At 55.7% G+C, this 23123-nt stretch overlaps 1 long non-coding RNA gene across 1 annotated transcript in view; it reads left to right on the top strand.

Annotated features, from left to right (window-relative positions):
• The first annotated feature begins 745 nt into the window (after positions 1 to 745).
• LOC138446960 (uncharacterized) overlaps positions 746 to 23123 on the top strand; it is a 46236-nt gene continuing 23858 nt past the window's right edge. Inside the window, exons 1-2 of the long non-coding RNA XR_011259626.1 lie at positions 746 to 960; positions 1571 to 1673. This is a non-coding gene — a long non-coding RNA (uncharacterized lncRNA). The remainder of the gene's footprint in view (positions 961 to 1570; positions 1674 to 23123) is intronic.

Here is a 23123-nt window from a genome sequence, read left to right as displayed (position 1 = left end):
CACGCGTTCCCGTCTGGGGCTTCCCTGGTGGCTCAGCGGGTAAAGTGTCTTCCTGCCATGCGGGAGACCTGGGTTCGATCCCCAGGTTAGGAAGATCCCCTGGCAAAGGGAATGGCAACCCACTCCAGTGTGCTGGCCTGGAGAATCCCATGGACGGAGGACCTGATGGGCTACAGTCTGTGGGGTCACAAAGGGTCAGACACGACTGAGCAACTTCACTTCTCGTCTGTGAACTCAGAGGGGAAGCAGTCCTTGGAGCTTCTGCTTCCGGGTTTATAATTCTTAGTTTTGTACAGATATAATTTCCTTTGTTCCTCTTAACCGGTCATTCACTGAACTTTAACCAACACGCCTGATCTTCAAGACAAATGCACGGCGAGACCCTGGGTTAAAGGTCCTGAGGGATAGGGTGAGGATCATTGTCTTATTGTCAACCCAGCCTAGAAGGGGGGCCCCGAGGACTGAGCTGTGAGAGCTGGGGTCCTGAAGGGTTAATTCTGCTCATCATAAGCTCATTAGGGGAAAGGAGAGGGCAGGCGTTTGGGAGTCACTCTTGAGGTAGACGGAGAAGGCAATGGCACCCCACTCCAGTGCTCTTGCCTGGAGAATCCCAGGGACGGGGCAGCCTGGTGGGCCGCCGTCTATGGCGTCGCACAGAGTTGGACACAACTGAAGTGACTTAGCAGCAGCAGCAGCATGAGGCAGAATGACCTGGAGAAAAGCAGAAATAACCTAAGTGCTGAGTCACTTCAGTCAAGTCTGACTCTTTGCGACCTCACGGACCAGGGTCCTCTGTTCATGGGATTCTCCAGGCAACAATACTGAGCTGGGTTGCCATGCCCTACTCCAAGGGATTTTCCTGACCCAGGGATCAAACTTGCAGCTCCTGAATTACAGGCGAGTTCTTTACCAACAAGCCACCGGGGAAGGCCAGAAATAAGATGGATCCTTACAAAGGCTGTGAGTAGTTAATACCGAGTTTTCTCTAAACAAGATCAGTAAATAGGCCCACAAGACATCCTCAAATAGACGTGGGGCAGATAAACAGCAGTGGGTTTTGACTGGTGTAAGGTCACCCACTAGCCTTGCTGCTGCTGTTGCTAAGTCGCTTCAGTTGGAGACCCTAATAATTAGACTCTCGCTTAGGACAGCTCAGAAAGCACGAGAGAATGGGGTTCCTTCCAAACGTCCTCTTTCCCCTTTAGACATCTAGGTATCTGAAATTTCTAGGAATATTTATCACTGCTTAAAAAAAAAAAAAAACACCTCTTCCAATATTACAACAATTAATGTTTTTTAAAATCTTTATTATGCAAAATTTTGTAATATACATAAAATTAGAGGAAAATGTATCCATCCGTCAATTTCAATAACTATCGACTCACAGTCAATCTTTTTCCTTTTGTGCCTGCACTCAGCCCATCCCCATATAGATTCAAACACAGAGATAATTTTGCTTCTTCCTCGAATAAGCATAATGTTTATCCTTTAATTTCTTTTTTCTCCCTCCACACCCCCAGCCCCAATCACCTTGTGAAACTGAACACCCTTGTCTTGTTCTTGGTCTCAGAAGGAAAGTTCTCAAACTCTTACAACTGAGGATGACGTTAACTCTGAGGTTTTCGTTGGTGGCCTTTATCAGATTGAAGAAGTTCCCTTCCATTCCCAATTTGGTGAGTTTTTGTTTTTTTTTTTTAAATTGTGAAAGAGTGTTGCTTTTTCTGTGTCAGCTGAGATGAAATGAAGTGAAGTGAAAGTCGCTCAGTCGTGTCCCACTCTCTGCGACCCCGTGGACCATATAGTCTATGGAACTCTCCAGGCCAGAATGCTGGAGTGGGTGGCCTTTCCCTTCTCCAGGGGATCTTTACAACCCAGGGACAGAACCCAGGTCTCCCGCACGGCAGGCGGATTCTTTGCCAGCAGAGCTCCCAGGGAAGCCCCAGCTGAGATGACATTTGGCTTTTCTTTTTTTCTACCAAAGCGACCTGTGACGTGATGGATCTTTGCACGAGGAACAACACTTGTGTCCTTGAGAGAAATATCGCTTGGTCACGGTGTTCAGTATTCTTACATGCTGCTAGGCTTGCTTTGCTGGTTTCGAGGAGGATTTTTGTGTTTATGTTCACGGAGGATGTTGGTCCGTAGTTTCTTTTTTCCTGTGATCAGTCTTACTGGTTTTGGTTTCAGGTTAACACTGGCCTCGTGGAGTGAGTTAGGAAGAGTCTCTTCTCTTCCTTAGGAGGAATCCGTGAAGGACTGGGACTGATCCTTCCTTCAAGTTTGGTAGAATTCACAGTGAATCCTTCTGAGTTGGAACTTTGCTTTGCGGAAAAGATTTAATTACTAATTAAATCTCTTTGCATAACGTCTGTTCAGACTTTCTATAACTTCATGAATTATTTCCAGTGGTTTCTGGTTTTCTAGGAATTTGTCCATTTCAGCTAAGTTATCCAATTTTTTGTTAGAAAAGTGCATTTTTCATTCACTTCTACTGTTTTTTCCACAAAAGTGCACACAGTGGAAAGCTGCCTCCTGCTTCCTGAGGCGCCGGGCTGGCTCTCCTCTCCCGGGACCCCCCCAGCCCCCGGCTCTGCCTCAGTGCCCCCTGCTGCCACCCCGGGGGGCCTTCAGCTCTGCTCTGGGCGGTCCGTGCTCCTTCAGACGTGGCTGTGTCACAGGGCACCGCCTGGACTCTGACGGCTGCAGACAGCCCCAGGGGGCCATGCCCTTTGGTGGGGCTCACGGGCGCTGCAGGCCTGTTGCCAAGGCTGCCTGCCTTCCCCTGGGTCTCAACCTCAGACAGCGACGCCCTCTGGGCTTCCTCGCTCGCGCTGGTTCATCCTCACCTGCTCACGTTCAGGGCTGCGGGACGCCCTTGTCGCTTGGTTTTGCTGTGGACGTCGCTGTGGGTTGGGGAGGCCCTCAGCTTCCTTCCTGTAAAATGGCGTGAACACACCCAAAAAAGGCTGTGCAATGCGCCCCAGCAACTGCATTCCACAAGCTCCCCCCTTAATGGGGAATCCTAGCGCTGAACTGCGGCGTGGCTATGTTGCCTGTTTCATTTATTTATTTTTAAAAATGAAACAAAGATGAATGTTTTTAATGATAAAAGGTACAAATCACAAAGGAGATAGACATCCTAAACCATTCAATACCCAGCAACAAAGAAACAAAGGTACATAGAACAAAGATCGGGGAAACAGGGAAAAGAAAGAATACATGATCGTAGTGAGACGCATGAACACTTCTCCGAGAATATTTACCAAGTGCCTGCTTCATTCATGCGTAAAACTAGTGAGAAGGTATCTTTGAGTACCCCCAAAACCTGTATAGGTACAAATGAAGTTTAAAATTTAAAAAGAGTGATAAAATCATGAAACTCAAAGCGCTAGGCAGCAGGTATTTTCCTGGCTCCCGGGCCATTTTTGTGTCATCTGAGAGAACAGTAGCTCTGTTTCTGCTTAGGTTCAGAATCCGTAAAGGAGAGCTTGAATTTTAAAATTGGAACCATAAATATTTAACTCTGACAAATTGTCCACTCATTTTTTTAATCATCAAAGTAAATCAATTAAATTTGTATTGCATGAGCTAGGGATGACCTTTCTCCAGTAAGTTTTGTTTATATTGACTACCTGACTGGTTATGATAAATTGTTCCCCTCGTTTCCTAAGGAACTGAAATCACAGTTTAATCTTCATTATGATGGTATTGATCAAGGCTGAAATTGAGCATCAAATTCAAAAGGGCTTATGTACACTTTGGTGCTGTTGAGAAGGTGTTCCCGTGGGTTGAAAAAATCCTAAAAATGTAGCCAAACCCACAGCCTATAGGTCAAACAATATTAGCTAAATTCATACACAAAACAATCTTTTTCTGTTTGTTTTTGAAACAGCTTATACTTTATTTTATTCTGTTTTTAATACCAAAACCATTTTGTACTGGGGTATAGCCGATTAACAATGTTGCGGTAGTTTCAGGTGAACAGTGAGGGGCCTCAGTCATACTTAGGCATGTATCCCTTCTCCCATATACATAAACCCCTCCCATCCCAGCCAGCACGTAGCACTGAGCAGAGTTCCCTGTGCTATCCAATAAGTTGGTTATCCATTTTAAGTACAGCAGGGTGTACATGACCTTCCCAAAGTCCCTAACTATCCCTTCCCCCTTGAGTGGAATAATGGAAGAAAAGTAAGCAGTCTTCCTGGGTCAATGTTCCTGAAGTAGTGAGGACATCTTCACGGTTTGATGTGATAATATCCGACCCTGCTCTGAGCAGGCAAGTTAAGCTCTGTGGAGTACACACGCTTTTAAAAAGAACCTCAGAAATGCACAAACAGAGACCACAGGAGGCGGTTATTCAGCTCCTGCCCTTTGCGGGAGCCTGGCCCACTCCACCCCCCGGGGTCTCCTGTGGAGACCTGCAGACAGGCTGGCCCCTCGCGGATGGTGGGCCGCGTGCTTCCCTGACAGTCACGATGGGGGGCATGGGCTGAACACTCCCCAGCCCACGGGCAGCCGCAGCGAGCGGCCGCTGGGTATGGATGACAGCGCTGCCGTCCCACCTCGGCTCACGCTGGCCTGGGTGGGCAGCAGCTCAGCGCCCTGAGGATTTCCTCTCCGTAACCCGTTTCCAGGCCAATGGCAGCCTCAGAGTTCAGGGCGGCGTTACAGACCCTGATAGCCGTTACCACTCGGGGTCTTTTCAAGTTTAAGTCTGGAATTACTGTGGTTGTTCAGTCGCTCAGTCGCATCCAACTCTGTGACCCCGTGGACTGCAGCGCTCCAGGCCTCCCTGTCCATCACCAGCTCCTGGAGCTCGCCCACACTCATGCCCACGAGTTGGTGATGCCCTCCAGCCATCTTACCCTCTGTCGTCCCCTTCTCCTCCTGCCCCTTGCCTCTTGAATTACCTGGAACCAACTATGAGAAAACCAACAGGATTTGCTCTTTTAAAAAGAGAGGGCTCATATCAGCTCATCTGCCGGCTTCCCCTGCACCGAAGCGGTGGTCCCTCCCAGGCTCTCCCGGGCGTGCCCTGGGCTCTGCCGGCCAGTCTTGGTGGTCGTCGTGGCTGACGTCCTGGAGGCACCTCCAGTGTCCCTGTGCACACCCCCATTACCCGGGAGCCCAGGTTGCTCGGGTGCGGCTTTGACAGGTGGACTACACGCTTGCTGTTTGAATGCTCAAGGCCGCCTGTGCCGCTGCTTTGCCGAGCTCTCTACTTTCTGAAGTGTGTCATTTTTCACCTTCCAAACCTCTTACTACATGAGAGCGAATGAGGCTCTGGTTACTCTATGTGAGCGCTTTGTGTTTCATCCTGGGGTCACCCCTGAGAATTTCCATGCTCAGATCTGCATTATTTTATCATAACCCTCTCGGTTTCTCCTGTATGCGTCTTGAATAGGAATCTGGGTGCCCAGAGACTCTTCCAGACGGTGAGGTGTGAAGTGTTCGCGCTGTGTGTGAATCCGCCGCATCTCAGGATGACGCGGGTGCTGGTCTGCGGGTCCACCGTCAGCTCGGTGTCCTGCCTGGAGGGTGGCCTCTGGGGGGGCTGCTGCAGGCTGGGGCGGGGGGCAAAAGCAGAGAGACAGATTTCAGCCCAGCTCTCCACCATTTTCTCCTATCCCTCTCACATGCACGCAGTCACTTTTAGACAAAACATTAGGTGAGTAGAATATTGTGTTCTCTCCTACATCCAAGCGTAAAGTCCATTATCTCCCCCTGGGGAGTCTTGTCCCACGCGGGGTCTCCGTATTTCTGCCCTGTGCTAGGGGGACTCTACACGCACACACAGAGTATGTGTTATATTATGAGGGTTCCCCTAGGCACCCCCACCCTTCTTGGCTGTAGGTATCAACTTTCCACTTTATTTCCTGTAACTGACTCTAAGCACCTTCCATCAAGCTACCTGAAGAAAAACCACTAATTGAGGGGGAAAGAAAGCCTGAAAGCTGATCCCTTTTACTCTGTTCTCTCAAAAGCCAACGTTAAAAAAGACAAACCTAAGCACAGCGACATTTGCAGGTGTGACTCTGAAGCCGCTCGTCAGGGCCCTGAATTATTTAAGACGTGGAATTAAAGCTTCAGCCAGGAGCCCAGAGTCCTGATCCGTCCACAGGGGCGCTTTGCCAGTGCTTGACCCCCACTAGGGCCTCTTTCAAGGAGCCCTTGAGCTCAAAGAGCCCCGAGACAGCCCGGGCAGCTGAGAGCCCTCCACGGCGGGCTCCTGCTGGGACGCCTGGGGACACATGCTCCCTGCCCCGTCACGGCCACCGAGGGCCGGGCCCGGTGGGAGGACCGCCTGGAGGAGCAGCAGGAGTCAGTCCAGGCTCCAGGGGGCTTGAGGGTCACGGGGTGGGATCCCCGGGGTCCCTCGGCTGGAAAGGGGTCCATCTCACGGAGCCCCTTGGGGCAGGGCCTGTGGAGACGGTGCCCCCAGAGCCCCGCATCAGCAGCAGCCCCACCGCCACGCTCGAGGCCCGCCCCTCCATCTGCCGTGAGCAGCAACACGGAGCCTCCCTCCCTGCCCCTCCCCCAGGATGAGGGCCTGGGGCCTCAGTTCCCCAGCACCCCCAACCCTGAGGATGAGGGCCTGGGGCCTCAGTCTCTCCCCACCAGGATGAGGGCCTGGGGCCTCAGTCTCTCCCCACCAGGATGAGGGCCTGGGGCCTCAGTCTCTCCCCACCAGGATGAGGGCCTGGGGCCTCAGTCTCTTCCCCAGCAGGATGAGGTAGCCCGGAGCCTCAGTCTCCCGGCCCCCGGATAAGGGCCTGGGGCCTCAGTTCCCTAGCACCCCCAACCCTGAGGATGAGGGCCTGAGGCCTCAGTCTCTTCCCCCCAGGATGAGGGCCTGGGGCCGCAGTCTCTCCTCCCCAGGATGAGGGCCTGGGGCCCCAGTCTCTCCCCACCAGGATGAAGGCCCGGAGCCTCAGTCTCCCAGCCCCAGGATGAGGGCCTGGGGCCTCAGTCTCTCCTCCCCAGGATGAGGGCCTGGGGCCTCAGTCTCTCCCCACCAGGATGAAGGCCCAGAGCCTCAGTCTCCCAGCCCCAGGATGAGGGCCTGGGGCCTCAGTTCCCTAGCACCCCCAACCCTGAGGATGAGGGCCTGGAGCCTCAGTCTCAGACAAGACTTTGGAGGAGAACGTGCCCAGGCTGCGTCCCCAGGCCGCCGCCTCTGTGATGCGGAGGCTGTGACACCCCAGCGCCCAGTGGTTCTGCGGCGGTTACAGGAAACAGGCCAGGACAGGAGATGCTCTGCCTGCAACCTCGCAGATGAGCCAGGAGGCCTCAGGCCCACGCCCGCCCCGACGTCGGCAGTGCGGATGCTTTTGCTGACCTTGACCTAAGCCGGCAGAGGGAAGAGAGTGTCCTCTGGTGGGGGCGGGGGTGTCCACGGCTCCAGGGAGTGGCCCCCTCTGCCTGTCCAGAGCCCGGGGAGGGTCCCGGCTCACCGCGTGCCCCCGGCCACAGCCGACCAGCAGCCCACCCCCAGGCCCCAGCTGTGGTCCCTCCTCGCGCTGAGCTGAGGTCTGAGTCTCTGCATCATTTCAGCTCCAACAAATAAAAGCGGACCACTGTTCTCTAATGAATCAACAGACACAGGATTCACGGAGGACGCGCTCTGTAGGGAAACAAAGATGTCATTCCCGCTCATGGCCCCCACCCCCGCGCCAGCGCAGACACTGACTCTTGGTCCTTCAGAGGGCAATTTGCTACTACATGCTATTACTACCGTAGAAAAACCTGCGTTCAGGAAAGGCACGAAATAAGTCTATGCCTTTTTTCCCAGGAGTCGAAACAGTGCGGGACGCTTCCCCACATCTCCAGGGTCAAACCTTGAGAGCAGTGAGGTCGGCCTTGTGCTTGCACTGAGTTCTGATGGTTCAGTTCCTTGTCTGAATGATCTCAGACACCCTGCGGGGCAGACTGATTTGCCTCTCTCTCGGTGCTGGGAGAATCAAGGCTCGGGGGGTCAGGAGGCCCCAGGACCCACCCAGCCAGGTGGGAGCCTGGTCGAGATTCGCTGGGTGCCCCCGTCCCCACCACGTGGGCCACAGGGCAGTTCCAGGCAGGCACTGGAGAAGCGGCCTGGAAGGGTCTTCTCTCCGTGGGGGGCAGAGGGCGGCTGCCAGTGGGTCGGCAGCTCTGAAAGTGTGGCATCGAGCAACTAACACTGGGTGGCTGAACTGACTTTGACAGAGCTACTTACACGCTCGAGTTTTTCCACATCCGTGCAAGGGTACTGATTTTTGCGAAAGATGTCTAAGGAGAGAGATTAGAAAGCGTGCGTGACACCGGACCTGCGCGACAGGCTTACACCTGGGGTCTGGGGTGGAATTCTGTTTGGCGCTCAGAGGGCGGTGACACGTCTCTGCAAGCTGCTCTTGTCACCTGAGTCGGGGGTCACTCCAGGTCTAGGTCGTAGCGACCCACACGTAGACCTTCGAAAACGGAGGGGATAAATGTGCATCAGACAGTCCCGTTCTGTTTCACTAACTGCTGTCCAAGTTCAGCATTTTTTTCTCACAATTCAGGCTGGAAAGCTTTCAGTTGCATTTGGTCTCACTTGTGCAACACGCCATTCACTTTGGCTCCATTCTTCTTTATATTAATGAAAAAATCCTTTTTATCCTGGTAAGCTTGGAAGCAAAACTCTTCCATGGCGTGCATGCTCGAGCTGACTTGTGCAGTGCACAACCCTGGCCTCTTGCCATGGCAGACAGTCTGACCTGGCGAGAGCCTGGAGGGGGCTCGGGTCCGTCCTGCTTTAGCAGAGGTCGGTTTATTTTCAGGCCTCTAGAGCTCTTTTCTCCCCGTCCTCTTAGGTAAATTGCGTACATTTCCCCGAGATTGGAAAAACCCTTAAAGGGCAGGAAGGGGGGGAACAATAACACAGCCTCTGCCCTATCAGGGAGGAGCAGAGGAGCCGCCAAGCAGCCTTCATGGTGCCTGAGAGGCGGGGCTGGCGGAGGCGGAGGGGCGCCTGCCGTCCGGGGGCCTGGGGCAGATGCAGGCCCAGGGGGAGGCCCTGCCGTCCCCGGCTGCGAAGGGACTCCAGCTGCGCCCTTCTCAGCACCCGGATCACCACTGTCCTCTCGCTGGGCTGGGAGTGGGACAGCCTGAGGTGCAGGTGGGCCCCGCCAGTTCCCAGGGGCGCTGGGTCCTCGGGGAGACTCACTGCAGGGCAATCTTCAGGTCCTCCCCTGCGGGTCCCGAGGCTACACCGGCTTCGAGAGCTGCCCCAGAGGGCTGCAGGGTGGAGGCTCCCCTTCCACTCCACCTGCGTTATCTGCCAGGGCCCGGGTACCGATCCTGGGTCCCCCTGGACGACCCCCATGGACCGAGATAGATAGAGGGAGGCCTTGGGAAGAAACCAGGTGGGAACCTTCCAGAAAGCCAGCCAGCAGACGGGCTCCTGGCTGCCCGGTGCTCTCCTGCCCGAGACTGTGGAGCCATAAAGAGACGGCCCAGCCTCCTCATTTTGATCTCGGGGGCCTCGGCCTGCAGCAGCGTGGATGGGGGCTTTGGTTCCCAGCCAGAGACCGAGGCTGGGTCCCGGCAGTGGAAGCACCAGATCCCAGCCACGAGGCCCGGGGCCGGTGACGAGGCCCTGCCTTCAGCTTTGCAGAAAAGAATTCCCACAAAGACGGAAAGCAGTTTAGTAAGTAAAATGTTTGTTAAGAGGAAAAAGAGTCCAGTACGCGTGGACAGACACGTGGGGGACTCAGGGAGGCACTCAGAGGCACTGGGTCAGGCCCTCATCGTGATCGGAATTACTTTTACGGGACCTTTCTTCCGGGCTTCTTGTGGCCAGTCATTTTGAGTTGCCTGGTTCACAGCCCACACTTGGTCTGTCTAAGGATCCTCCTGTGTGCACACACATCTCTTAGACAAGGTGGTTTTACTACAGAGGCGTCTGGGTAGAACATCCCTTGACATGACCCTCCTTTGGTCTCCAGAGAGTCTTTCTGCGCATATGTGGTCTGCGAGGTCTCCTGACTTCAGGAATCAGAGACAGGACCCAGCCTCCTCCCTTAATTGTCCTACTGTTCTTGGAGTCTGGTCAACAGAGAAGTTCAGTTCAGTTCAGTTCAGTCACTCAGTTGTGTCTGACTCCTTGTGACCCCAGGAATCGCAGCACGCCAGGCCTCCCTGTCCATCACCATCTCCCGGAGTTCACTCAGACTCACGTCCATCAAGTCGGTGATGTCATCCAGCCATCTCATCCTCTGTCGTCCCCTTCTCCTCCTGCCCGCAATCCCTCCCAGCATCGGAGTCTTTTCCAATGAGTCAACTCTTCGCATGAGGTGGCCAAAGTACTGGAGCTTCAGCTTTAGCATCATTCCTTCCAAAGAAATCCCAGGGCTGATCTCCTTAAGAATGGACTGGTTGGATCTCCTTGCAGTCCAAGGGACTCTCAAGAGTCTTCTCCAACACCACAGTTCAAAAGCATCAATTCTTCAGTGCTCAGCCTTCTTCACAGTCCAACTCTCACTTCCATCCATGACCACAGGAAAAACCATAGCCTTGACTAGACAGACCTTAGTCGGCAAAGTAATGTCTCTGCTTTTGAATATGCTGACTAGGTTGGTCATAACTTTTCTTCCAAGGAGTAAGCATCTTTTAATTTCATGGCTGCAGTCACCATCTGCAGTGATTTTGGAGCTCCCCAAAATAAAGTCTGACACTGTTTCCACTGTTTCCCCATCAATTTCCCATGAAGTGATGGGACCAGATGCCGTGATCTTTGTTTTCAGAATGTTGAGCTTTAAGCCAACTTTTTTACTCTCCTCTTTCACTTTCATCAAGAGGCTTTTGAGTTCCTCTTCACTTTCTGCCATAGGGGTGGTGTCATCTGCATATCTGAGGTTATTGCTATTTCTCCCAACAATCTTGATTCCAGCTTGTGCTTCTTCCAGCCCAGCATTTCTCATGATGTATTCTGCATAGAAGTTAAATAAGCAGGGTGACAATATACAACCTTGATGTACTCCTTTTCGTATTTGGAACGAGTCTGTTGTTCCATGTCCAGTTCTAACTGTTGCTTCCTGACCTGCATACAGATTTCTCAAGAGGCATGTCAGGTGGTCTGGTATTCCCATCTCTTGAAGAATTTTCCACAGTTGATTGTGATCCACACAGTCGGAGGCTTAGGCATAGTCCATAAAGCAGAAGGAGCTGTCTCCTGGAACTCTTGCTTTTTCCATGACCCAGCAGATGTCAACAGGGAAATGAACTGAATTGCTTTGGCCCGGGGGCTAGGCCTCCGGCCTCAGTTTTGCAAAGGTCCCCAGCCCTGCCCCGGGGCGGCTGATGGTGGAGACAGCAGGGCCAGCCCTTTCTGCCAGAGCCCGGAGCAGGCTGTGCCTCTTCCCTTCTGGGGGCCCAGAGGACAGGACTCACAGGACTGAAAGCACTGGAACCCAGACTCAGGAGCTTGAGGGTGGAGAAGGCGAGCAGTTCTCTTGCCCTAATCAGAGCCCCTCAGACAGGCCCGCTGACGTCTGCTCTGAAGCCTCCATCAGGGCTCTGCTCCCGGGGGGTCTGCGGCCCACCCCCCTCTACACGCCTCTGGGTGGCCTGGGTCCCTCCTCGGCTTCACGTGCCCCCCAGTGGGAGGGTCAGGCCCCCAGGACAGCCATCCTGCTCTCCTCTGTCCGGAGAGCCTCTGTGGGGACAGGGTCAGCCTCAGATTCTGCCTGCAAATGGCTCTCTCCTCCCGAGTCACCCCCTCCCTCAAAGTCCCCATCTGGGCAAATGGGGCTGGGAGGGGCAGGGTTGGTGTCATGGGAGAGGCTGAAAAATATCTACTGACCACTTTTTTGTTGTATGTTTGTGTTTTTAAAACTGAACAGTAATATGGACAGGCATCAGGTGAACGTAGAAAACTCGTCTCCCAAAGCCCTGGACCCCGCTCCCAGGGGGAGCCTGTGTGCACACGTGTGGACGTGTGTGCGTGTGTGTTCAGTGGGCACACGTGTGGACGTGTGTGCTCAGCGTGCACATGCACAGGTGTGTGTAGTGTGTGTTCCGTGTGCACATGTGTAGACGTGTGTGCATGTGTTCCGTGTGCACACGCGCAGATGCGTTTACATGTATGTTTGCTGTGCACACGCACACGTATGCGTCCTGTTGTCTCCATAGTATGTTGACTTGTTTTCTCACTTAAGGAAAAAGACAGCTTTCTGCCAACATGTGTGGCTGTTCCCCATTTTGTCTTAAATCACTGAGTTCAGTTTTATTCACTGGCTGGATCACGTTTATTTCTCCAACTGCTTGGCGATAAAGACCTTGTGGGACACCTGTCCTGAAGAAGGAATTCATGGGGCCTGGACTCCATCTGAGGCCTGTTCATGCTGATCATGCTCGGCCACCTTTCCAATGGACTCTGAACTCTGTGTTTAGCGCCTATGAAAACAACAACAGAAGGGTAAGACCCCCTCCAGACCGGGGAGCCTTGAAGATCGTATCTAGGTTACTCATCGCCTAAGAGAAAACATACGCTATCACCCCTTCCTCCAGACAGGCCATACATTTTTCTGTATCTATCAGAGTATAACCTTGGGTGTATTGATTACTGGCTAATTGTTTGACTGTTTGAGCGCATGAGCACATAGCAGGTGAATGATGGGGTTATTGGGATTGTATGTTCTTTGGTTTATGTAGGTCTCAAGGAATTTGGAGTGGTGGGTTCAGACACGTGCACATGGGGTATAAAAGATTTTCACAAATGCTGGTCGGGGCCCTTGGCTGAGAGGAGACTCTGCCTCGGGCCCGCTGGTGTAATAAAGTGCACTCCCCTATCTGCACTGTCCTTCTGAGGGAGTTTGTTTCCCGGAGCGCGTGGCTACAAAACAAGAGGTCGGGCAGGGTGTTCGCAGCTCCTTTGTACTCAGCTTCGATTTCCTGACTCTCTCTTCACAGTAGCTGTGCTCGTGCTGAGCTCCGTGCAGGGCCCAAGATCTCAGGAGGGTGGGAAGCTTTGATCAAAGAGGCTGCGTGATAATAAACTTCAAAGGCTGGTGTCTGAAAATCGGAGGTCATTTGAGGTTTTAAACGGCAAAATGCCATTGTTTGTTCTAAACACTCTCCAGGCCTCTTCTGCATGTTGAGAGTTAAAAGCAGGGTTGGCCAAAGCTCCGTGGAAAGTTCAGGAACATTTCGGGACCCAGGAGTCTCAGGGCCTCACAGTGGACAGAGCACGTGTTTCTAACAGGGCTGGAGGCGGCCCAACCCTCCCCTCCCAGATCTCAGAAGCAGGTGCCCCTGCAAACAGCGCTCCACCCCCCTGGGCCCCACTTCCTGCTGTGAAATGGGAAGTGGGCTCACCAGCTCTCCTTCAGGGGAGACATGTCTCTTCCCCATGCATGTAGGGTCCATGCAATCACTCTGAGCGGTCGCTCCAATCTGTTCCGTACTCTCAAAGGCATCATCATTACTGTTATTATCTCAGAGTCCTGCCTCCGACTGCTCTTTGAATTTCAGAGCTTTTTAATAAACACCTTCTGGTTGATTTGGTGGCTTGAGGCTCTGCGTGGCCCAGAGAAGTTCTTCCTGGGTGGCTGGTTCAAGCATGAGTGGGGTGGTGGGGGCTTCAGACAAGGCTTGGGGCGGGGGCTGAGCCAGAGCCTGGGACGGAGCCCCACCAACCCGCGCGAGATGCCGTGTGAGAGATCTGCTGCGTCCTGAGAAATGTGCATTCTCACCAGAAGCTGTGCGAGAGGGCTGCTTCCAGGGACCCTCAAATATTCTGTAACAATGTTTCTCTTTAATCAGCTGATACTGAGCCTGTTCATGGTTGGGGGGAGCGGGTGTGCAGGGCGGGGCGGGGCCCCAGGATGAGCACAGGACAAGAGCTGGGGGCTCTGTCCCTCCTTGAGGAGTGAGGGTGTCTGACCACACCTTGGGGGCTCGGGGGGGCCTGGAGGAGCAGAGGGGACAGGCCCGTGGTGGCCAGGATGCCCCATCCAGGCAGAGCGAGGACTTCTGGACCCCGATGGGCCCGAGGGAAGCACTTGCCAGAGGGCCGGCCGCCCCCGTGTCCCCAGGGACCCCTCGAGCTGGCAGTAAAATGTGGGACTCCCGAGCTTCCTGATGTTCCTCCAACTTTAGAGCAGACAAGGCTGACAGTGAGCGCCCTGCCGTTCTCCACTGACAAACAGTGGACGCCCCCGCCCCTCCCGCGCCCCCAAACTGGGGTCCAGCATGTCTGCAAGGAGCGCGACTGGCTGCGTCCAGACAAGGCAGCTCCTGCCTCGGTGAGGAGCGCCTGTGGGCAGAAGCATGAGGGAGTGAGGGTGTGGATGAATAGGTCAGCGACTGCAGGAAAGAAGGAGGAAACAGCGCAGGCTGGGTCTCGAAAGCAGGGCCCATCTCGGGCCGGACCACGGGCTGTGAGCTTTGTGTCCAGTATCCATGGACACGACACACCAGCTGGAAACCCAGCCCCCTCCCCCGCATGGAAGAGCCCCGGGCTCACACCTAGACTCTCTGTCGCCTGAGATAACTCCCTGATTATCTGTGTGTTGTGCTTGCTGGGGTATGACCACAGGCCTGTTGATAATTGTCCACTGTTAACCACCTGGGCTTAAGGCATAGAATCACGGGCTTAAGGCATAGAATCACGGGCTAACTTTGATTGAATCTTTCTTTTCCTTTGTTCAGACTAGTTTCAGAGAATTTGGGGAGGTGGGTTTGAGCACGTACACTTAGGATATATAAGGTTTTCACAGAAAAAGAGTCGGAGTCCTTGGCTGAGAGGAGACTCTGCCCTGGGCCCCCTGGTGTAGTAAACCGCACTCTGCTCTCTGCACTGTCCTTCTGAGTGAGTGTGTTTCCCGGAGCGCGTGGCTGCAACAGTGTGACTGAGCAAATGTAGGTGTGAAAGGTGCTTTCTGGGCCTCCAGTCCCGCGTTTACTCTCTTCTGGGTTCTCCTTGCTTAAACCCTGAAGTCCCGGGCAGCACAGTGAAGCCAGAACTGAAACAGTCACGCTTCTTAGGTCCTGAAGCCTGCGCGTTTAGAGGGTCAGATCGAGACCTGGGGCAGAGGGCCTGGCGTGCTCCTGCCGGCCTGGCCAGGCCCCGGTCAGCACCCATGTGCCCGGCCTTTGCTCCTCTGAGGCTCTGATGACCACACCCGCTCCCCATCACTCCTCACCCTGCGAGCGCGGCCCATTACCCTTTCCCACGTGCAGGACTGTCTGAATCATCTGGGGTGAACTCGGAGGCCAGCTGTCTGCTCCCCCGAGCCCAGAGCCTTTGCTGGAAGCCCTGAATCCCCGTGGGATCTGGGCTGGGTGCCGGCCCCCCTCCCCTCCAGGGGGTAGCTGGCCCTGAGGAGGGAGGGGGTGTCCACCCTGAGACCTGGCACTCGTATTTCTCCTGGAACGAGGAAGTCCATCATCTCACGTACTTGTTGGGAAAAACAAAACACGAAAACACCACCGGATGATCCAGGGCTCTTCCTGTTGGCAAATCCTTGGAGCAAGATTATTTTCACCTATTTAGCTGTTAGATTCGTAACGTGATCAGGCCTTCGAGTCAGGTAAGACTCCTGGAACCAGAGCCTCCCCATGCCCCATTGAGTGGCTCAGGGCTACTAATCTAATCTCAGGGCACAAGACGAGAGGCTTGATGCTCTGTGTGGCTGTGAGGCACGGTTCTCCTGCAGAGGCTGGGATGAGACCAGTATTTCTGGTTCTTAGCTCCCCTAGGGCCATGTAAACAAGCCTTGGGGTCCCCGCTTTGAGACAGAAATGGCCTCAGAGCTGAGCTCACAGACTTCTAACCACGTTCAAAACACTCATCAGGTTGAAGCAAGGCCATAAAGTCCACATCACGAGGACGCCACCGGGGGCCCCTCGAGGCTCACCCGGAGCTCCTCCCGGGCCCCTCCGAGGCGTGAGCTTAGAGGGTCCCGCCGCAGACCCCTCACCCGGGCAGGTGGGACGCAGCCCTCTGCCTCCCACTCTGCTGGGGACTGGAGACGTGGGGGCGGGGGCGGGGTGGGCTCTGAGCTGCAGCCCCTCACCAGGTATCTGCCTGTGATGCTGACGGACAGAGAGACACTCAAAGCCCGGGGCGAGTGAATTAATTATTAAGCAGCTCAGCACAATCGATACTCCACTGTTGCTGTGTTTCCTTGTGGATATTTCTGGAGTTCGCGTCAATATTTAATTCAACCCCAAACCTTAGGTCATTAGGAAATGTAGACTCCAAGCTCTCAGGGTACAGCTTGCGTTATGCGGTCAGCCCACAGGAGGATGAGAACCGGGGGTGCAGGCCTCTGGTTTTGAAGAGCTCCTCCCCCCAACCTCCCCACATCCACTGTTTAAAGGAAAGGTCAGGAGACACGTCTCACAGGCTCTTCTCTTGTCTGCCTTTTTAATAAATAATTTTTAAAGATTTAAGGAGAGTTGATGTACAATGATCTGTTAGTTTCAGCTGTGCAGCAAGACGAATCAGTTACACAGACACGCTCCTGCAGGCTCTTCTTGCGCTCAGGTTGTTACAGAGTGTTGGGCGGAGCTCCCCGTGTGGTGCAGTCACCGAATGTCACCACAGTTTCTTCATGTCCACGAGTCCATCTCTGTTTGGTATCTAAGTTCATTAGAAATCCTTTTTTTTTTTTTTAGATTCCACACATGAGCGATATTATATGACACTTGTCTGCCTTTTAAAAACACAGGCGGGGGTGCGTCATTTGCCAGTGCCTGAATCGGCACGTGGCCAGGGAGTCGGCTGTGGTGGGCCCCTGCTGAGGACTGTGAGAAGCGGGGTGGGCATACCCAGGTGCTGTGGCCCCTGCTTCTCGGTAGTGAGTAAACAGTGGGGCCACAGAGGGAGGCCTTCTGTGTTCCTGGTGTTTGCTGTCGTGGAGGTGGAGGTGGCATTTTCTACTTGACCCAGAGAAGCAGCCAGCACCCCTCCCGCCACCCAGGGACTTTTCAGCGACCGAGTGGCTTCACTGGAGGCTGGGTGAGCGGCCGCCCGCCCCACGCAGAGCACCTCCTCGGCACAGGGCCTGGGCAGGCACGCCTGTCTGCTGTTCGGGGAGAGAGCGTGTGAGTCCGCGTGCTGCTACGATCGTTTAGAAGAACCACAGGAAGCAGCTCCCGAGGCCTCTTTGGGTTGCAGTGCGGCTGGGGCCCTGGAAAGCCCCCCTTGCTTCCCCGTCTCCCTGCCACTGCCGTGAGGCTGATGCTTCCTCTCACCGTGCGCGAGTCCCCCTCCTGGGCACAGCCGTGGCTGTTCTGCGGACAAGGCGGCCTTTCTCAGCCGTGACTGCCTCCAGAGGTGACTGCCGAGCCCACCAGCTGAGCACCGCGGCCGCGCGGCCTGCTCGACAGCCAGTCTGGGGCGCGGTGCCTGCAGCCCTGGCTCCCCCCAGAGCCCAGTGGGGTGCCGGTGGAGGCGGCGGGCTGTCCTCGGCCCGTAGGAGCATCTCTGCCGTCTCTGCCCCCGTCTCCACATGGCTTCTCTGCGTCTGGGTCCAAGGTTCCCGCTTCCTTCGAGGATGCCAGCCGTGTGGACGTGACTCTGGGTGGCACTGTCCGCACCTGAGCCCCTTCTGGTCCTCCAGTCCCACCGCTGGGGACCGAGACAGGCTCCCGAGGCAGGACGTGAGCTCAGGGCCTGGATGCTCCCAGGGAGGAATGGTTAGCACTGCTGAGATCCTCAGGGTGGGAGGCTGGTGGTCCAGGGTTGAGGGTCTGGGGGACGATGGCAGGGAGAGATCACCCACTTCACTCCCGTCTCAGGTGATGCTTTCAACCGCCTCCACGCCCCGTGTCTCACCCTGATGGCCCGGGGAGGTGGGCAAGGACGTGACCACCACCACCCCCTGTCAGGAGGTGGGCCAGAGCCGCTGTCCAGGTGGCACAGCCTCACCAGGCCCGGTTTGTACCAAGTTTAACCGGGATTTCTTCCCTTTAGGTGAAGAATGTCTTTGTATTTGAGGCTCAAGGAAGACTTGAATGTATTGCTGAAAGGGCAAATTCCAAAACTTCCCACAAAGTACACAGGGACATTCAAAAAACCAGCCCAGGAATTTCTGTACCTGGCTCTTAAACAGGATGCGATACAAAGGAATTAAGATTCTTTGATAAAATCCAAGGAAATTTCAAGCGTCTGTTGTTTTTGGCAGCAACCAAGACCCCTGGAGAGGGCCCGGCTCACGACTTCAGTTCTTCTGAATTGCTGCTCCTGTTCTAGCTGTTTTGAGCTATAAGAAAGAAGATCTTCATTGTAACAGCAGTTACTAAGGAAGGCAGCAATGCATCTCTTAGAGAAGGTGGGTGTGTCTGAGGGACTTTTTTCCTGTGTGAGGGTAAACTGGCTCTGAGATCATGAACGGCATGAAGGGGTGAGGGGTCTGTGTGCTTCCCGATGAAGAGACATGAGCTTTTGTGGGAGACTGTCCTAAAGGAAATCACTCCTGGATGTTCGTTGGAAGGACTGATGCTGAAGCTGAAACTCCAATACTCTGGCCACCTGATGCAAAGAGCTGACTCATTGGGAAAGCCCCTGATGCTGGGAAAGATTGAGGGCAGAGGAGAAGGGGACGACAGAGGATGAGATGGTTGGGTGGCATCACCGACTCAATGGACATGAGTTTGAGCAAGCTCCAGGAGTTGGTGATGGACAGGGCGGCCTGGCATGCTGCAGTCCATGGGGTCGCAAAGAGTCAGGCATGACTGAGCGACTGAATTGAAAAGGAGAGAATGTTTGGGAAGACAAAACAGATGTAGAAATGAATACTGAATTGACAAAAAAGAAAAAAGTCTCACGGAAAGACCCGAACAAACTTTTGCCCAACTGGACTGACGAGAGGCCAAGCCTCGCCCAGCTCTGTGGTTGGAGGTGCGGGCGGGCCGCTGGGCCAGCAAGGGTCCTGTGACAGGAGTGTGGCTGAGTGAGGTTCTTGGGGGTAAAGGGCCACCGCGTCTACATGAAACGGATCTGCAGGAGAAAGAAGGCGGACAGTCCAGCGCAATGGGTTATTTTTCCAGCGTTCTCTATGTTTGAAACTATTCATGGGTAGGAACTCTGACACAGCACAGATCAGCAGACGCCTGAATCGCGGGGCCGGCCTATTTCCTTCGTCCAGAGTCTCGGCACACGCTGGGTCCCCGCGCTCACGCCGTGGGCAGGTGGCCGCGGGCAGCCCTGTGTGTCCAGCGCCAAGTGGTCCCTGGGCTCCTGTGTCAGCTCTCCCCTCCGTCTTCTGCCTGCTTGGGAATGACGTCGTGCAGTTCCGGCCTTCCGGGAAAGCTGCTTTGGAGACGGCCACGTTGGAACAAGGAGACGAGTCCCGCAGGGTCTCCATCTGCCCACGGTCGGGCGACTGAGGTGCGCTAACACAGCCGTGCAGTGTCGTCCTGACGGGTCTGCATGTGGGCCCCTCTTCAGACGAGGCACCGGCAGGGGCTGGCCGCCGGAGATTACACGGCCAGGATGTGGCAGAGCTGGGCTGAGGAGGGGCTCGTGTCCTGTTGGCGATGTAACCTGAAGCAGAAATAGCATGAAGGCTTCGGAGCGGAGGCCCGGGCAGAAGGGTCAAGCGGCGTTTGTGCAGCACCGGACGGTGGGCACACAGCTGTGTGCACGTGGGAAGCTCAAAATGCTTCACAACGAAGTGCTGGGGAAGCGGCGAAAAGCGGCGGCACTCGGGCTCAGAGCAAGGCAGCCGTGCTCAGGTCAAGGCTCCAGCCTCTGCGGGCCGCCACCTCCAGGCAGGAGGAGAGGGACCCTGGGCCCTGCAAAGGTTCGACCAGATCCTTGCTGCAAAGCGCCATGGGACGGGCTGGCGGCTGAGAGGCTTCTGGTCATGCCTTCCCCGGGGGGTGAGGCTCGGGTCCAGGGAACGATGGGGCCCGTGTCCCCGACCCCTCAGGTGCCTGGCCGTGCAACCCCCGGGAGTGGTGGGCTGCAAGGTGCGGGCTACTGTGAGCATCCAAGTGCCGCCTGGACAGGCCTCCCAGGGACACTGGCGTCTGCCCGCCCCGCCGGCTGCTCCCCCGGCGGTCACCCTCCACTCCCTGGCCTCCCAGCTCTGCCCTTCACCTTCGGTCAGACGCCGGCCGATCGAGCGGCACAGGAAATTTTCACCCTTGCGCGCAGACGTCTTCTGGTTTTGCTTCTATTTTTAATCCCTCGGACTCACAGAGCACTTTCTCCGATGAGGTCAGGAGCCTCACAGACAGTGTCTAACGGTATTAACGATGCTTCCCAGACTGGTGGGGGCAGGTGTTGTTGACCGGAGCCCTCAGAAGGACAACAACAACCTCCAGAGCTTCGATGGCGCTTCTGTGCAGGCAGGTGGACAAGAGGGGCTTCCAGGCGCCCCTCTGCAGGAGCTCTGCGTCTTCAAGGGCCTGGGAGTTGGAGCTTGTGTCTGGGGTGGGGGGTGTCCAGGCGCAGAGTTCCAGCACCTCAATATACAAGAGGGGCCACCATCTGCCTTACTCACGGGGACTATAAAAGTGGGGGCTCATGGAGGTCACAAAGCTCCTTGACAGTGAATCCTCCGGCCAACTCCTAGATGGTCCGGCTCTGGGGTGGTTATTACCTTATTTCCTACAAAGAAACAAAGCTTCCCAGGTGGCACTAGTGGTGAAGAGCCCTTCTGCCAACGCAGGAGACAAGAGACGTGGGTTCCGCCCCTGGGTGGGGAAGACCCCCTGGAGGAGGGCATGGCGGCCCTCTCCGGTGTTCCTGCCTGGAGAACCCCATGGACACAGGAGCCTGGGGGGCTGCAGTCTGTTGCTGCTGTTCAGCCGTGTCTGGCTCCTTGTGACCTCATGGACTGTAGCAGGTCAGGCTCCTCTGTCCACAGGATTCTCCAGGCAGGAAGACTGGAGTGGGTTGCCGTTTCCTTCTCTAGGCTCAACTGAAGCAACTTAGCGTGCACCACGTGGAGCCACACGCTAACTCCTTGTTCCGGGATCATGCAAGGCATTCTCCGCCCAGGATAGTCCTGCCTTCCAGGAAGATGTGCTGGGAAGGGCGCCCTCGAGCCGGAGCCCTGGACAAGTCTGTGATTTGCATCCCTGCCTAGCACGTCAGCGCAGGCCGCCTGGGCTCCGAGGGGGAACCTGGCTCTGCTGGGGGCCCTGGGCGAAAGGTCAGGTCCCAAGAGAGGCGCCCCCATGCAGGGCCCCCCAGGCTGCCTGGACTGCCCCGTCAGCGGGCGGCGCTGGGGGCTCGGGCCGGGCTCTGAGCCGCCGTCAGGACGCCGTGTCTTGGCCCGGGCGCCCGAGCTGGCCCCCAGGTCCTCTGTGCTCCTCTCTGCGCCCAGTGGACCCCGCAGGAGCCGGAACCACGGTTCTGTGCTCTTTCTGGCTCCCTCACACCTCTGGGGCTCTAGGGGCCACCCCCGGCCCCCCACCCAGGGGCCTCCTTTTCTAGGAGCTCTGCTGATGAGACGGACAAGTCGCTGCAGACACCTGGCACCGCTCGGGGAGGCCCACGGCGGGACTGGAGGGGGCGTCTGGGCCCCGCAGTGCGAGACGTCGACACCGTCGGTGTTTCTGTGAAAGAAACGCGGCCTGGCCCTGGTTCTCTGTTGCCTTAAATCAGTGTTCCCTGTAATCTTCTCCTCCCAGATATCACCTCAGCAAGGGAGATTTTGGGGGTGGTCAAGCTTTACAGCATCACCGATTATCAGCTCATCTGTCTACCCATCACTTTATTAATCAATACGTTATCAATCCCTATCTGACCAAACTCGGATGTGCACACTGGATCAACACACTTTCATCCTTGGCCAGGGAGTCCCTCGCTGGTTACTTCTGATAACACACTGAGTGTTATAAACGCACACACCAAGCACAGCTAGGGCTTGAGCGTACCGACCTTGAACCTCGTGACTGCACGTCGCCCCACCCACGCCAGCCCCCTCCCCCCGCCCCAGGGACCCAGCCCCTGAATCCCGTGTCTGTCCTCACCTTGCCCTCATTTCCCTGTGGCCTTGCATCGCAGGCGTTCCTAAAAATTGTGTGTGAGCGTGGTTGGTGTCAGCTCTGTAAGCAGGTCTTGGCCTTCCTGCGGTGCTGCCAGACTTGCCAATCACCTATTAATTGCCGCTTCCCCACGTTGCTCCGTCTTGCTGTGGACTATCCGCTCTGCCGGTCATTGTAGGAAGGCCACATCCAGAGCTGTGTTGCCTGACTGCGAGCTCTCACGGTGGCCCACGGGCCACGGGTCCGGCAGGGGTCAGGAGACCCTGTCCAGGACAAAGGGTGTGTCACTCCTGGCCCAGCAGGCAGCACCGGCATTGGCAGAACCGTGCAGCCCCCTTGCCCAAGCCCCATGGGGGGCGCCGATAGCCAGGTGGGGTCCGCACACGCAGAGGGTGCGGGGTGGAGGGGCCCTCACTCAGGGACGGGGATCCTTCCTTGTAGGCGACTGGTATCCGGGGTGCCAGCCACACCGCCGCCAAGGCTGTGAGCTGCACGGACCTTCTGGTACAGCCCGTGGGGACCTGGGCAGGTGGTCCCTTACCTGAAGGACATGTAGAATATGAGAGATGGCGGGGAAACCAGCTTGCAATCCTTCAGGTCCTGTTCCTAAAGGAATAGAAACGTCTCAAAGAAAGTAAACCTCCTAGGCCTTTTCCATCTATTTGCGTATTGAAAAAAGTGAACTTACCTGCTTTTTACCACTTTTCGGGGTAAATGAGCTGAGCTTTAAAGGAGAACCCAGGAGGGGGGGCGTTTCGGTCCCCGAGTTACGGGAGGTGGACGGGGAGCGGAGGCTGCTGACGGGAGGTGGGCGGCTGCACCTCGGTTTTGCCTCTCGGGTCGTTTTATCCAAAGTGACCACGGCCACACCCCCGCCGTGATGGATGCCAGCCGCCTGCATGGCTGCAGCGTCAAGCGGCAGTTCACGGACCTGACTGCGTGTTTGTGCTGATTCAGCCTCAAAGTCAGGACGGACAGAAGGGACCCGGTTCCAGGAAGGAGCGAGCTCAGGCTGTAGCGTGGGGCAAGGCCCGGGCTGAAATCGAGCTGAGAAGACTCGTCTGTTCAAGAACCCCTTTCCCTCCAAGACTGTCCGCCCAACAGCTCTCGCAGCGTCTGCAGTGACCGAAGAGGCGCCCCCCCAGGGGCACCCCCGG

The sequence above is a fragment of the Ovis canadensis genome, chromosome 10, assembly GCF_042477335.2.
Source record: "Ovis canadensis isolate MfBH-ARS-UI-01 breed Bighorn chromosome 10, ARS-UI_OviCan_v2, whole genome shotgun sequence".
Classification (NCBI taxonomy): Eukaryota; Metazoa; Chordata; class Mammalia; order Artiodactyla; family Bovidae; genus Ovis; species Ovis canadensis.
The sequence above is the reverse complement of the archived record's forward strand: the minus strand, read 5'-3'. Positions and strand labels throughout refer to the sequence as shown.